Source organism: Macaca nemestrina, chromosome 19 (genome assembly GCF_043159975.1).
Source record: "Macaca nemestrina isolate mMacNem1 chromosome 19, mMacNem.hap1, whole genome shotgun sequence".
NCBI lineage: Eukaryota > Metazoa > Chordata > Mammalia > Primates > Cercopithecidae > Macaca > Macaca nemestrina.
Genome location: NC_092143.1, coordinates 71,798,032 through 71,814,127, shown reverse-complemented (window position 1 = coordinate 71,814,127; position 16,096 = coordinate 71,798,032). Strand labels below are relative to the sequence as shown.

The 16,096-nt window shown below is 40.9% G+C and overlaps 2 long non-coding RNA genes across 2 annotated transcripts in view; one reads left to right on the top strand and one right to left on the bottom strand.

The window, feature by feature from the left end:
• Positions 1 to 3,327, bottom strand: part of LOC105464603 (uncharacterized) — an 87,285-nt gene extending 83,958 nt beyond the window's left edge. Inside the window, exon 1 of the long non-coding RNA XR_011617052.1 lies at positions 2,304 to 3,327. This is a non-coding gene — a long non-coding RNA (uncharacterized lncRNA). The remainder of the gene's footprint in view (positions 1 to 2,303) is intronic.
• Positions 1 to 12,938, top strand: part of LOC105464598 (uncharacterized) — a 33,327-nt gene extending 20,389 nt beyond the window's left edge. The window contains exons 2-3 of the long non-coding RNA XR_011617053.1: positions 8,569 to 8,786; positions 12,819 to 12,938. This is a non-coding gene — a long non-coding RNA (uncharacterized lncRNA). The remainder of the gene's footprint in view (positions 1 to 8,568; positions 8,787 to 12,818) is intronic.
• Positions 12,939 to 16,096: the final 3,158 nt, after the last annotated feature.

Here is a 16,096-nt window from a genome sequence, read left to right as displayed (position 1 = left end):
AAGAAGGGCTACACCTGCCGTTCTGAGGAGGTGAAAAGAAGTCTCTTGGAAAGGCCACATCTGTACCAAATTTTGAAGTAGCAGTGAGCCAGTTACAGAAGCGAGAGATAATAAAACAATAATGATGTTAACAATTATAACACCATGTATTCTCATGTGTCTTTACAACTTACAAAATGTTGCAATGAAGCTGATTGGTAATTGGTCCAAAATGTGAGCACATGAGCTGCACCAGACCAATCAGGGTTCTTTTCTGCCTGAGCTGATGGAGAATTGTGTCTTTATCTGTCTGGTTACAACAAAGGTGAGAAGACAGAGCCGCTGCTGCCATGTCCCCAGCTGAGCGGAGAAGCAGCTGTCAGGAGAGAATGAAGTTGCCAAGCAGAGGCAGAAATTAGAAAGATCATGTTTGATATGCTGGATCTAGTTGTCCGTAAAGCCAGCTCCCCTTGCCCTTCCACTTGGACTTACATGCGCTGATGATGACAGCGAATACTTATAATTAATAATATTGCTAATGACCATGTATTGAGAGCTTAATATGTACTAGAGACTGTGCCAAGCTCCTCACACTGCCAGTAGCACAAAATTCTTTTATAAAATGTGGGCAAATATAAAGCAGTTGCCAGACAAGGAAGAAATCAACTGCTTTAACTGCCTATTTCTTATCAAATTAAATTAAATCCCTGCTTAGCCAACAGCTAAGAACTGTGTCTCACTTAAGCAGCATCACTGGATAGTCAGTATAGACAATGAAATCTGGTTGTTTGGTGCTATTTTTTAAATATTCTTGCCTTTATTTGTTCTGTAAGTCCAAAGAGGCTTTGTCTAAAGACAAGGATTTATTTTCTTACCAGGTCAATAACTTTGATTAACATGATATAAAAAATTTTAGTGTGATATACAGAAATCTCAGAAAGTAATTGTAAAACATTTTAATGCATTTCTTAAAATCTTAATTTACAAGACACTTTATCTTACCAGCACTGACCTTTCAATGCAAAAACTTTACAATTTTTGTTTGCCAATTATTTAAATATAGCCCACTTTTGATCACTTGCAGACTTGTATTTGGGGGGCAAAAGGAGAGACTGGTTGTATCAGCATGCTCCTCAACCCGGCATGCTTCCCGATCCATCATCAATTTACTGCTCACCAGTGCTCTCTGACATCCCCCAGGCCACCAGCCCCACTCCAGCCCCATGCCGAACTCATCTTAAGATAAATGCCTGTACAGTACTCTGCCACCAATAGCTCCTCAGGTATGGACTTAACTCCGTTCATCTGTACAGCTCAAATAAAGTGTTACTCTCTAGTAATGTTGTCTGAAGGGTCTTTAAAATAGTCCCCCTGTCCGTTTCTCTTGCCAGGTGCAAATTCTTCCTTCATCAGCAAAGACAATTTGCTGTGGGACACGGCTCCAAATTGCCTGCATCCTCATTTATGCTGCTGGAGAACAGCATAAATGCTCCTTTTTCACTGTTCTACTACTTACTGCTGTTGCCAAAGACACCAGAAACCAATCAGTTTCCACACTACACAAAGCATTAGAAAAATAACAACAACACAAACACACAGTGGTTTGGTCCTTAACTGTATTCTAAGTACATAGGATTTTAACACAATGTGAATTCTAAAATGTGGACTGGACGGATCGTTTTATTCCTCTTTTACAGATAACAGAGAGCGCAAACAACTTGTTCAAGGTCACTGGACTGAAAGTGACAGAGCCAGGACTCTGTCCCACATGCAAACACTCCATGCATCATGCCTATGACACTCAGAGAAGAAGGCTATCATTAAAAAGATCTATGCTTGATGCTAGAAATTCAAGACCAGCCTGGGCAACATAGCAAGACTCTCGTCTCCACAAAAAAAGAAAAAAAATTTAAAAATAGGCATAGTGGAGCACACTGGTGCTTAGCTACTCAGGAGACTAAGGTGGGAGGATCTCATGAGCCAAGGAGTTCGAGGCTGCAGTGAGCTGTGAGCACACCACTGCACTCCAGCCTGTGCAACAGAGAAAGACCCAAAAACACTAAATCCCAAACAAACCTAACCAATAATAAAAATCATTTCAGTTTACAACCTTGGTTGTTTTTTCTTTACTTCATATTCTTTTTGGGATATATGATGCTTGTCTTTAATACATACATATTCTGTTTGATGAAAAACTATTTAATATTTATCTCCTTTGGATAAACAGTCCAAACTGTTTCCAAAAATAACAATTCATTCTTATTAACAGCTCTGTGTGGAGTGAGCAGCAGTGGCACTTATGTAAACCATACCTCATTTCATACCTGGAAATGAAAAGATAGAAGCAGCACAAACTGTCAGATAGAAAATGTTTTTCCAAAATCAGGCCTTCTGAAATGGCTTTTGGAGTAAAATGTCTGAGTATCCCCCACACTTCACGTTCTTGGCAGATAAGTCATAAAACTCCCGAGGAAAAAAAAGAAAAAATGTTTCCTTCTCAGTTCCTTCCCCGGGAGAGATTTTAAATGTTGATCACATTCTCATTAGAGAAAGAGTGTTCATTTGAGAAGAAGAGCTTTCTCATCCTATTCAAAACAATCCGTGCACAACCCAAGAGACTGGAGCAACACAATCATCAGCTAAAACCATTTTGGTGGTGTCCCTGGTGCCCTGAAGGAAGAAGCAACGGAAAGACAAGATGACAGGACCCTCACGCGGCAGCAGATCACAGAGGCTGTGCCACAGAGCAGTTGTGCCCTCTGCATCGGCACAGAGACAGCCAAAGAACGCTTGCTTTCTTTTTTAACTGGAAAGTTAAAAGTTTTTTAACTGAAAAGTTAAAAACAATAACGAAATTATACCGGTGACAGTTCCGATGCTAGCCTCCAGGGGGCGCTGTTAAATTTCGTAGCTACTTCAACCAGCAAGTCTCCAAGGAGCCAAGTCAAAAACATTTTTCTCCAGCCAGAGCTTTCATAACCCTTGCCAAACACAGACAACATCTAATGACAGAATATTTTAGGATCTTGATGTTCCTTGACAAGTCTATCATTATGTTCTGAAACAACCTTGAATATCATGGCTTTTTACAAAGTTTTCTTTAATTTCAAGGAGCAAAAAGTGATTTTTTTCATACCTCACAACTAAGAAATTAACATAACCTGCATGACTTATGAGGCTTCCATTAATAATACTTATTGCTTCTTCCCCTAAAATCCTCTACTTCCCGTTTCTATACAATTTATAAACACATAGAAAAGGAAGGATAAATTTGAACATGGACAGAAACGAGTCCCAGAAAACAACTCAATAGGATTAAACCCTCTTCATATATGCATATATACAATGTATAATCTATATAAATAGAATCATATATTAATCTAATCTATATAAATAGAATCATATATTAATCATAAATAGAATCATAATTTTATATGTATGTATAAATAGAATGTATATAATTTATATAAACATATAGAATATTTGTGGATATAAGAATAGAATCATATATCATATAGTCAGTATCCTCATGTATGTAGTCAGGCTGTTAAAAATCTCACAATTATTAACAGATATTAATATATTATTTTTAAATTAACTTAGCGAGTATACAAAAGTAGCAAGATAATTTATTCTCAGTATTACTAATTACCAAGGACACTTAAGCAACCAAAAACTGAGCAGTCATTTTAAACATAAGTGCTTTTACATTTGTTTCTGATCCATAACAACTTTTCCCAACTGTATTCGCTTGTCAAAGTAGTTTTGAAATGCTGTAAACCATTCTTCACTTTTGGAGAAGCAAAATGCACAGACAGAAATCTGTTGAACTTTGTTTATTCAACCTAGCATTTCTCAAACTTATTTGAGCACCAAACATATTCTTCATTGACTACCTTTTAATTTCTCATGCAATTTATTATAATAAACAATAAAAATAGCATTATAAATATGGTTTGGAAAACACTAGCCTAGGGTATTCGTGCTAAGAATATTTAAGAATTTGTGAATACTGTGTTTAAATATTTATTTTTATTTTGTTCTTGATACTCAAAATTTCTTTCGGGAAACTATTTTATTATCCAGAGAATCTATGTCAGTATATATGATAACCTAAATTTGTCAGTTTCATCTCCATGTATCATGCTGTAATGCTATAAAAATTCACACTCGTATACTAAGATTTATCAGTTCCACATAATGGTAATATTTTATACTCCTCCAAAAGAAGCTGGAAGTATACTGCAGGCATTTTGTAACACATTTTTTCTAACACTACTGTGACACAGGTGGAGATTAATTGTTCCATTTCACAGATGTAGAAAAAGCATCTTAGAGAGTGAGTCACAAGTAAAGTTGGAAATAAAACTCATTTATTGAGACTTCAGAATGTAATCTTTCATCCAGATGGCAATGTTCCTCTATGAATTAAAAGTATGATTCTCTCTGTGTGTGGCCATCTTCTTGAGAAAAAAGTAAAATAAAGAACAAATGAAAAGCACTATTGATGGAATCTTCTCCACAACAGAAATGTTTGATCCAGGATCTTTCCCACAGGGTTCTGATAAGAAGCTAAAGGAGCACCCTCCACAGCCGGGCAGAGAGCACGTGGTGATACAATTCTAAAGGTGAGCCAAAGAGCGTAGGATCAGTCATCAATGTCCAACTATCCACTTCCTTTCAAAGAACTACAACTGGAGTTTGCATAGTCATTTGCCCTAGGCCACAAAATGAAATATACAGCAGCCAAATAAGTTGAAATAATTTCAAATCTCTTAAAATAATTTAATCTTCTGCATTCATTGAGCATACTTAAAAGAGTTAATGATTATTAAATCATAGTTATTGTTGCTGTTCTCACTTTCAAATGGTTTGGAGGCTGTCTTTTAAGGAAAAGCTTCCTAATCACTTTCCTAGTTCCTTACATCCTCCTGCACACACACACACACACACACACACACACACTCTTATTTTTCAGTCCCTGCCAGGACTTTGTCATTCCTTTCAAAAAAAAAATTGACCGGGCATAGTGGCTCACGCCTGTAATCCCAGCACTTTGGGAGGCCGAGGTGGGTGGATCACCTGAGGTCAGGAGTTCAAGACCAGCCTGGCCAAAGTGGCGAAACCCTATCTCTACGAAAAATACAAAAATTAGCCAGATGTGGTGGTGCACACCTGTAATCCCAGCAACTCAGAAGGCTGAGGCAGGAGAATTGCTCCAACCCAGGAGGCAGAGGTTGCAGTGAGCCAAGATCACGCCACTGCACTCCAGCCTGGGCAACAGAGTAAGACTTCGTCTCAAAAAAAAAAAAAAATCAAAAACACAAACTGTTGGATTTTTTTTCTGTCATAACATTTTTGCTTTTAGCATTTAACCTCTCCTCCTGGCACATTTTGCTCAGCAGAAATGCTTCTCTGGGCAAAGTCATCTGTGTCTCCATTTTCAACATGAGGACAACAAAGCATGCTATCCCCAAAGTTTCCATTGCCACATTTAGAACCAATTAGCCCTCGGCTGTAAGATTAAGCTAATTCTTGGCCAATTCTGTTACTATTCAAGGAGAATTTAAGGATCCGTAGACCAATGTTCAAGCTGGAGTAGTGTTCAGTTCTTCTATCAGCGGTGCTCACCTGCCTTTACGATGCCTCTTAGGAACTGAAGTCTAGTCCCAGAATCTGAGTACAGGGCTGGGCTCCTCCGCTCTTGCCTGCTCAGCCCTCCCAATTGCCACTCCCTGTCTTCAGGCTTTCTGGCATATTTCCATCATCTGTCACCCACTGCTTTGTCCCTATGCTTTGCCAGATCATCCAGATCATTTCACTTTGCCAGCTTCCAGGCATGCTCCTCAGAGACCCGCCCGCCCTGAACGCCATGTCTGCTTTCCAGGTCTCTCCTTGGCCACCTCTACAGTCCATCAAAGTACTACCAATTCAAGCACTTGAGTATCAGCATCCAAAAATGTTCACCTGTTCCACAAACACTGAGAATCTGAAAGAACAAGAGACTGGGAGTTTTACTAGCAGGACAGTAGACACTCACAGCACCACGTATAGAAAAGATGACGCACACAATATAGAAAGACTGAGTCCCTGTCACCTCAGACAGACACCTCCCACACCAACCTCTCCTCCCTCTCTGTGAAACTCACCTCCCAGTCACCAATGAGGGGAAGTCAAATCGTCAGATTGAAGTTTGGCTGTCCATAGTGCACACTTTAGATTCAGATTTTCTTGGTTCCATCCCATGTCCATGACTTACTAACTATATAATCTTTGGAAAGTTACTTGGCCTTTCTAAACCTCAGTGTTCACATTGTTAAAATGACAGGAATAATCATTTACCCCATTGGGTTTCTCTAAGTCCTAAATGAAGCAATCCACATAAGGCAATGAGCAAGTACTGAGGCTACAGTTGACATTAGATAAATGGTAACTAACTAGTAGTATTAAGCCCTTTTTTGTTACACCCAAACAGGAAAATAAGAAATAAACAAAAAACTGGTGCCTGAGAATTTCAAAAAGACTGGGCCCAACTGCTGTATTTTTTTCCTTTAACTTTTATGCCTCACTCTGATCATGCTTGTTAGTAACTGCTGGCCCCTGACACCATGACAACCAGTAAGTCAACAACTGCAGCATTTCTCAGCAGCTGAATCCAACCCAGCAAACTCCATGAGACTCTTGAGTTCTCTTCAACATGCTGCCGAAGGGTGAGAGGTGCCTTTCTGCTTAAGGAACTATTAAAAATCCTTGAACACTCTTAAAGAACCCTTGCCCCACGTAGAACAGGCTTCCAAGCCTTTATTCACTGGCTCATTGGACTTCGTGCCATGCTAATAATTATTCTGCTGGGATGCTGATTCTAAGGCTGAAGTTTTCAGTGCTCCAAAGCAAGCCAGGTTTATAGTCTTGACCTTTTTCAGAGAGAGAATGCCACCGTCCTCCGGGTGCCCTACTGCCAATTTCACCTTGGCAATTCCTCACCATTTGAAAACATTATCTACAGGGATGCTGAGGTGCTGCACGCCACACTGTGAGACTATTTCTAAAGAACGGCAAAAGTTATCCAGCTAAAGAACTGTTTTTCAAAAGCGTGGGCTCTGACCCACTAGTGAGAAATGAAATTTAGTCTCTCTCTAGAGACCTGTTTTTAATAAAATAGAACAGAAATGAAATAGAATAGAACAATATCAGAACATGTCCCACTTAGTAAGGGTAAAGCGGCAGTCATGTTTTAATTACACATTTAGGTATGTCTATACTAGATCATATTGTAAAAATGTAATTCTTACTCTGGATCAAGATGAAAATTTTATGGAAGTTGCAGATCTAATGGGATGACTAAATCAGTATCTATCCATTTTTCTACACATAACAATAACATTTAAGAGTCTGGAGGATTGAACACTGGAAAAATACCAGGGAATCTACAGTAAAATTTAGCTACATGGCTAAAAGTTATTCAGACATTAGGGAAAATTAATTCAAGCCAGCTTACATCAAATAGCTGGAAATCTAAATAGTACTTAAAGAATGTAGGTATGACAGCACACTGCCAGGGCCCAAACTGTGTCACTGGTTGACTGTATGATCACAGCTCCATAACTTAGCATCTCCAAACCTAGGGTTCTTCATCTGTGAAATGAGAATGAAAGTAGAGTTACTAGAAGAATTAAATGAATTATTATAATGAATTGTTAAAAATACATTATTAAGATTGGGTGCAGTGGCTCACACCTGTAATCTCAACACTCTGGGAGGCTGAGGCAAAAAATTGCTTGAGGCCAGAAGTTCAAGACTAGGCTAGGCAACATAGCCAAACCCCATCTCTACAAAAATAAAAAGTAAGAAATTAGCCTGGTGTGGTGGCATGCACCTATAGTCCTAGTTACTCGGGAGACTAAGAGGGAAGGAGACCTTGAGTCCAGGAGTCTGAGGATGCAGTGAGCTCTGACTGTGCCACTGCACTCCAGCCTGAGTGACAGAGTGATACTCTGTTTCAAAAAAAAAAGAAAAGAAAAAAGAAAGAAGGAAATGAATTACACAGCACTGAGCACCAGTGCCTAGCACAAAGTAAGCATGTTTAGCTGCTATTTTATTTGCCATTGAAATTGGTAGTTATTATTGTTGCTTATAACAGGCAAAAATATATTGTTGTCTGAATAACCTTATCTCACAAAATAACACCCAGTACACCATGAAGACCAAATAGCCACCTTCCCCACTTTACCATCCAGCCTATTAAATTCCCAGTGACTCCAAACACCAAATCTGCCTGAATAATCCTGGGACTCCATTTCTAGCCACAACTACCCAAACAGTAGGTGTAGACTTGTAGAAGTGGGGTTAATGCCATGATAGTTTGTTCTATGGAGTAATGGCCAGTGTGGGGTCAAAAATAAACACAAATACTTTATCTAAGTTGTCATCTGTGAAGAAAATGTGGCCTTTTAATCATTTTTTCATAAAATACCAAAAGGAATTCCAAAGAACTTTCAATTTTTTCACGACCTTAATAATTCACCTAGAGCTATTTTTTAATAAAAATAAAAACTCATTTCTCTTTTCTCCCTGCTTCAACCCTGTCAGGACTTTCTCAGTGGTGGAAGAAGGGGAGGAACGTGCAACCCACCAACTACAGGAAGCCCCGTGGCAGAGGTGGCGAGCAACAAACCTAATTGTGCCTGAACATCGATAAGAACAGCATTTCCCAGCTTTCACTGTCTTTGTTCTATTCCCACCCATGGCTGTGCTGCACTTCACAGCAGCAAGGAAAACTTAATGCAGAACTTTCTTTCTGCTTTAGGGTGGGTCGAATGTGGGAATCTTTAGTGAAAAAGAAGTTCCTCCCAGCTCCAGACTGCTTAAGCAGACTGTAAATGAAATCAGGGAGACTTCAATGGGGACATTTTTAAAACTCCATCCTCCTGCTGGGCCATCTTAATTCTAGCATGCAGTTCACAGGTCCTCATAGGGGCAGGGCTTCAAAGAGCCAGCAAGTCATAGTTTCATGTTAACCGTCACAGAATTTTAGCTTATGCATCCGGGGAAAGGAATTTCTTAGGACCATGAAAACACAAGTGATTCTGGTTCTGATTAGAGGGCTCAGTCTTCATCCCATAAAGTATATACGTTTATTTCAAATTTACAGATGATCAAACTGAGGTTGACAGCAGCCAAGTAACTTATTTGAGTTTGCATAGCAAGCAAATAGTACAGTCAACTTCGGAAACCAAATCAAAGAGCTCCTCTGTTACCCACAACATCCCCTCCAGCAATGGTAAACATCTCAGACTTCACACTGGCTTTCGCAAACCACCTCACAAACCCATGAGAATAGAGGAGAGGCTATGTGGATGCAGAACTGAGCTGAGCAGAGACTAGGGAAGCCCAGTGGAGATTTTCTATCTCCCTCCCATTCACAAATACACTCACAGATCAGAGTCTATAGTGACATCAATAGAGGTTGGGTTCTCATCCCAGCTTGGGAAAAATGTGTCCAAGAGTAGTCTAGCACCAAGCCAAGCAAAAGCCATCAAGGATGGAGCCAGGCTTCCCTTGGGAGTAGAGTGACACAGGATAGGCTGGACATTCTCTGCAAACAGGAAGCCTCATTCTGTCTTAGAGAAATAGCACTGGCCAGGCACAGTGGCTCATGCCTGTAATCCCAACATTTTGGGAGGCTGAGGTGGGCAGATCACCTGAGGTCAGAAGTTGGAGACCAGCCTGGTCAACATGGTGAAACCCCATCTCTACTAAAAAAAAAAAAAAATGCAAAAATTAGCCAGGAGTGGTGGCACACACCTGTAATCCCAGCTACTAGCGAGGCTGAGGCAGGAGAATCACTTGAACTGGGGAGGCAGAGGTTGCAGTGAGCCAAGATTGTGCCACTGCACTCCAGCCTGGGCAACAGAGTGAGACTCCATCTCAAAAAAAAAAAGCATCAAAATTGATAAATCGCATTTTTAAAAAATACATTCAATTTGTCAGTGTCTAAATAAACAGCTCTTCCACTTGAAACAATAGGCTGAAGATGTCATAATATCTAGTTAGCTTCTCTAATGCCAAATAAGAGCGTCATTAGGTTCTATCCATATCTAAGCTAGAAACAATGCCGTGAAATGTTAATAAAAAACTTTTAAGGCATATGAAATTTCCTAATTGAAAAATGAATTATCTATATTCCCAAAGAAACATACAGGATGCAGACCATGGTTATTGTTTTAGGAAGCAGACAACCCATATTAATGTTGTCTGAAGAATTCTTTTTTAGCTAAACATTAGCCATAACTAGGGAAGACATTCGCATAACTCAGGATCATTCAAAATCAAAATGCATATAGAATCTGATCTGAGATCATTTTCAAAGCCCTGCTCCTATCAGATGTTCAGGCAGATGAAGAAATTTTATACAAAGCTCCATTCTTAATGAAAATCCATCTCTTCTTCATTCTTCACCTCTGGCTGATCATGACAAAAAGAAGCTTTCCACTAAAGAGAGTGGATTGAGTAGGAATGTGGAAGGAGACACATAATGTGTATTCAACCCTTCGCCTGCCGCCGGCTCCTGGGATTTAACTGGCTTTGAAATATGTATAAGCTAGGGGGACTGTTGTATTATTCATCAAAGATTTATCAGACCTTCCAACTCAATTATATATAGTGACCATGGGACACTTAAAAATAATAATAACAAAACGGGTAATGAAATTATCTTTTTCAGAAATGCTGTCTAGGAAAAGAAAAAAAAAACAGTTGTTTAATGTTGATTCCTAGGCCCCTAAATAAAAATTATAATAGTCTTCTCTCATCCCCCAACACTTATTTTTTTAAAGCACCAACTCAGTTGTCAAGGGTCCCTTCCTCAACTGTGGCCAGTGAAAACCAAGATTTCCCTATAAAGAGTCAACGCCTTCATTTGGTAGATAAACATTGCAACAGACCTCTGAAAAAGTCATCGTGGTCCAAAAAGTTGAATTATCCTTAAAAACAGAAAAGGAACCAAAAACACTCTACTAATGCTTTCTAAACCTAGATTTTTGTTTGTTCATTTGTTTGTTTGAATGGAAAGGAAGTTGGATGCCATGTGATATGACTCTCCAATTGTGCAGATAAGATTGCACAGATCTAATTGTAGAGATCTGAGCCCCAGCGATGCTGTGACTTGGCCAAGATCACAGACAGATAATCATATTTGTTACTTTGCTCAACAAACATTTATTATGTCCCTAATATGTGCTAAGCATTACATGCAGCATAAGGTATACTGATAAAATAGCCCTGGCCCCTTTCCTTCTAGGGCTAAGTGGGTACCAGGACCACTAAGGTATGGGCCTCTCCCAGTGATCCACTCCTAACCCACCTACCAGACCCAGTCTATGAGGACCTGTTGGAGGCAAACAGTAAAAAAAAAATGTAGATTTCCATGAAGCTGAACATACTCTTTTCAAAGGTGTCCGAAACCCCAAGAGTATCTTGCTTATTTTGTTCTGTTAAAATTTCCTGCCTTTGATGCTGGGAAAACTGGCTAGCCATCTGCAGAAAGCTAAAACTGGATCCCTTCCTTACACCTTATACAAAAATTAATTCAAGATGGATTAAAGATTTAAATGTTAGACCTAAAACCATAAAATCCCTAGAAGAAAACCTAGGCAATACCATTCAGGACATAGGCATGGGCAAAGACTTCATGACTAAAACACCAAAAGCAATGGCAACAACAGCCCAAATTGACAAATAGGATCTAATTAAACTAAAGAGCTTCTGCACAGTAAAAGAAACTACCATCAGAGTGAACAGGCAACCTACAGAATGGGAGAAAAATTTTACAATCTACCCATCTGACAAAGGGCTAATATCCAGAATCTACAAAGAACTTAAAAAAACTTACAAGAAAAAATCAAACAACCCCATCAAAATGTGGGCAAAGAATATGAACAGATACTTCTCAAAAGAAGACATTCATACAGCCAACAGACACATGAAAAAAATGCTCATCATCACTGGCCGTCAGAGAAATGCAAATCAAAACCACAGTGAGATACCATCTCACACCAGTCAAAATGGCAATCATTAAAAAGTCAGGAAACAACAGGTGCTGGAGAGGATGTGGAGAAATAGGAACACTTTTACACTGTTGGTGGGACTGTGAACCAGTTCAATCATTGTGGAAGACAGTGTGGCAATTCCTCAAGGATCTAGAACTAGAAATACCATTTGACCCAGCCATCCCATTACTGGTGATATACCCAAAGGATTATAAATCATGCTGCTATAAAGACACATGCACACATATGTTTATTGCGGCACTATTCACAATAGCAAAGACTTGGAACCAACTCAAATGTCCATCGATGACAGACTGAATTAAGAAAATGTGGCACATATACACCATGGAATACTATGCAGCCATAAAAAAGGATGAGTTCATGTCCTTTGAAGGGACATGGATGAAGCTGGAAACCATCATTCTGAGCAAACTATCACAAGGATAGAAAATCAAACACTGCATGTTCTCACTCATAGGTGGGAATTGAACAATGAGAACACTTGGACACAGGGTAGGGAACATCACACACTAGGGCCTGTTGTGGGATGGGGTGAGGAGAGAGAGATAGCATTAGGAGATATACCTAATGTAAATGATGAGTTAATGGGTGCAGCACACCAACATGGCACATGTATACATATGTAACAAACCTGCACGTTGTGCATATGTACCCTAGAACTTGAAGTATAATTTTTAAAAATTTCTGCCTTTTTTATGAAATGATAGTGACAAAAGATAATAGGGGCTTTTATATACCTCACTTAGAAAACTAATTTTTCTTTTTTAAAAGCTCCTTGTCTATGAAATCCAAGTCCAAGATTCTCGGCTTCCCACCACAATACCCTCTTTCTGGGGATTAGCAGATGAAGAGCTCTACTAATGCTATTACAAGAGCAGAGGCGGAAGCCCCCAGCTGGTGGTCAGTTGAGGTGAGCCAAGTTTAGCTGTTTCTTTCTACATCTGGAATTCTGGCCTTAAAAAAATATGTTAATAAGGTTAATACAATGTCCCTGGGCTCTGTGACTAACTGATATTGAGACTGGAAAGTTAGGCTGCCAAGACAGAGCCAAAAACCTCCTCTTTTATGAAATGGATTAATTAGTTAATATTTGTGGAGTGCTTGAAAGTGGCAAAGGGTTATGTTTATGCTTTACGCAATCAACATTCCAAAAAAGTGATTACGAACCGAGGAGAGTGTGTACCTGTTGAGAAAGCAACTCAAGCAGTTTCTGAGGGCTACATCATTAACCTGAACATAAATGAGCAATCCGCTTGTAATTTCCTGGGTATGTTTCCCCCTGAGCGTAGGATCAAGAGCCCCGAGTATAGCTTCTCTCCTTTCTAGATCCAGGAACAGCAGCAGCCGGCTCTTGTTCCTATTGCTGGATTTTCCAGTTCAGCTTATCCTGATTCTGGGCCCTTCTGCCAGAGGAAACAGGGAGGTTAGAAGTGAAGGGGCAGGCTCATAAATGCCTCAGTAGTGAGTAGTGAAGCACAGCCCGTTTTCATCCTCGATTGACATAAACTGCCACTCCACTCTCCTGCGCTCCCAGGGGGAAATGCTTATATACCCAAAAGTTGTGTCTTATAAAATTCCTAGAATCATCACAATAGCAACCATTTATTGAGTGCTTACCAAACTTCAGCACTTGGGCTAAGTGATTTCCACAATTATGCTATTACATTCTCACGGCAGTCTTTACTGTGTTATAATTAGCCTCAATTTTTAGTTGAAAAAATTGAAAGCTAGAGAATATAAATAACCAGAGGGGCTTCAGGGTGGCTGAGGAGAGGCATCCAGCACTCACCTCCTCCACAAAGAAGAACCAAAATGGCAAGAAGAAAATCACACTTCAATAGAGGGAAAGCCATTGGAATTCCACAGAGAAGTGACAGGAAATATCCAAGGCACGGAAGGAGATGGAAACTAGGCAGCCTGCTGAGCGGAACTGGTTGGGAGCCCAGAGAAGGTCTCCACTATGGGGAAAGGGTGAGTGAGAGATCCCCAGTAGTCTACATTTCCACCATGGAATCCTGCAGCCCTAGCCATGGGAGAACCCCCAGCCCTCGCAAGGCCCTGAGACTAGTATCGGGAGCTGCCTGGACTGTGCAGTGGCATTGCTGCAGATAGGGAGCTCACACTGCGTCCTACACGCACACCCAAGTCCCAAGCAACCGCAGCACAGAGCCAGTTTGAGAGTCCAGCTTCACCAGACTGCATCCTGCCCTGTGACCCAAGGGTGCCTCCATCTCCACATCTCTGGAGCCCTACTGACATCCCCACATGTCCACCTAGAGAGCTGCAGTAGTGTGACACTGGTTGGACCCAGTAAGGTGGCTGGGTCCCTAGCACTCTAGCACACACAGAGTCCTGCACCCCAGAGAAAGGACAGTGTAGCACCCTGAGGAGTCCTCCCCTAAAACAAAGGGAGCCAAAGTGTATGCTCCACAGAGCCTGAAGCCTGCCTGCCTGGGGCCACTACCACTGACAGCAACCCCCATCCCCCACCCCTCCCCCAGCAGCAGAACCACAGTGCACTTGCACACACCCTGAGGACGGGCTTTCCCTACTAACCACCACTGCTGCCTCCACCCACAAGCTCCACTGAGAGGTCTGGGAATCACCCTGCCCTGCCCACCACAGCCCATACAGAGGACAGGCCCACCTGGCCTGGCACTGCTCTTCCAGTGCTCAAGCAACATACCCCAGGGGTTTGGGGATCACCCCACCCTGTCCATCACTGCTGGCATCTGTGCACTCCTCCCAGGTATCTGAGGTGGACCAACCCAGCCTGCCACCCAGCCTGCCACCATCATCACAGTGGCATCCACCCTCATGTGCCACTTTGGGGACCAGGGGACTGGTCACAGCCACTGGTAACACAAGCATGGGCCTCCTGGGAGCCTCAGGGTTGTCCCACCACTGCTATAGCCACTGCCACACCAAGCACACTGTCCAGAGGCCTCAGAACCCGCCCTGAGGTGCAGCCCACCACTGCCACTGCCAGCACCTGAGGAAGCCACCTGGAGATCCAAGAATCTCCCACTTAGACCTGCTAACATTGGTGTCCACGTGCATCAGCTGAGAGCCCAAGGACAGGCGTGCTCAGGCTGCCACTGCCTGAGGCACAACTAGGGCCCAAGAACTACCCTACCTGGCTTTCTCGTCCCCAACAAAACCTTATCATAGCCTTCACTTAACAAATGCAGATCAGTCACTGAGGAAATCAGAGACACTGCTGATACCACTTACAGCTGAAGAAATGACACCGGTGCATGCACCTAGAATCAAAGCTGAAGTACCCTACCCAACCAACAACACAGATGTATCTTCACAAAAAAAGCGCTACCCTGTGAAAGGAGATTTTAAAATAGGAAAAAGCAACTGTGACACCAGATGTGCAGATATCAATGTAGGGACACGGGAAACATGAAAACACAAGAAAATGTGACACTCAAAAGGAACACAATAATTCTCCAGTAATAGATTCCAATCAAAAGGGAATTTATGAAATGCCAGAAAAGGAGTTCAAAATAATGATATTAAAGAAGCTCAGTGAGATATAAGAGAACACAGATAAACAATACAAAGAAATCAGAAAAAAACAATTCAAGATATGAATGAGAAATTCATCAACAAGGTAAATATCGTTAAAAGAACCAAACAGAAATCCTCGAACTGAAGAATTCTATGAATTAAATTAAAAATCCATTAAATGGCTATTATTTTAAAAAACAGAAAGCAACAGATGCCAGCAAGGCTACAGAGAAAAGGGAACATTTGTACACTGTTGGTGGGAATGTAAATTAGTTCAGCCACTATGCAAAGCAGTTTGGATATTTCTCAAAGACGTTAAAACTACCATTTGACCCAGCAATCCCATTACTCGGTATATATCCCCCCCAAAAAAATCTTCCTACCAAAAAGACACGTGCACTTGCATATTCATTGCAGCTCCATTCACAATAGCAAAGACGTGGAATCAATCCAGGTGCTCATCAATGATGAAGTGAATAAAGAAAATGTGGCACATATACATCATGGAATACTACAGAACCCTAAAAAAG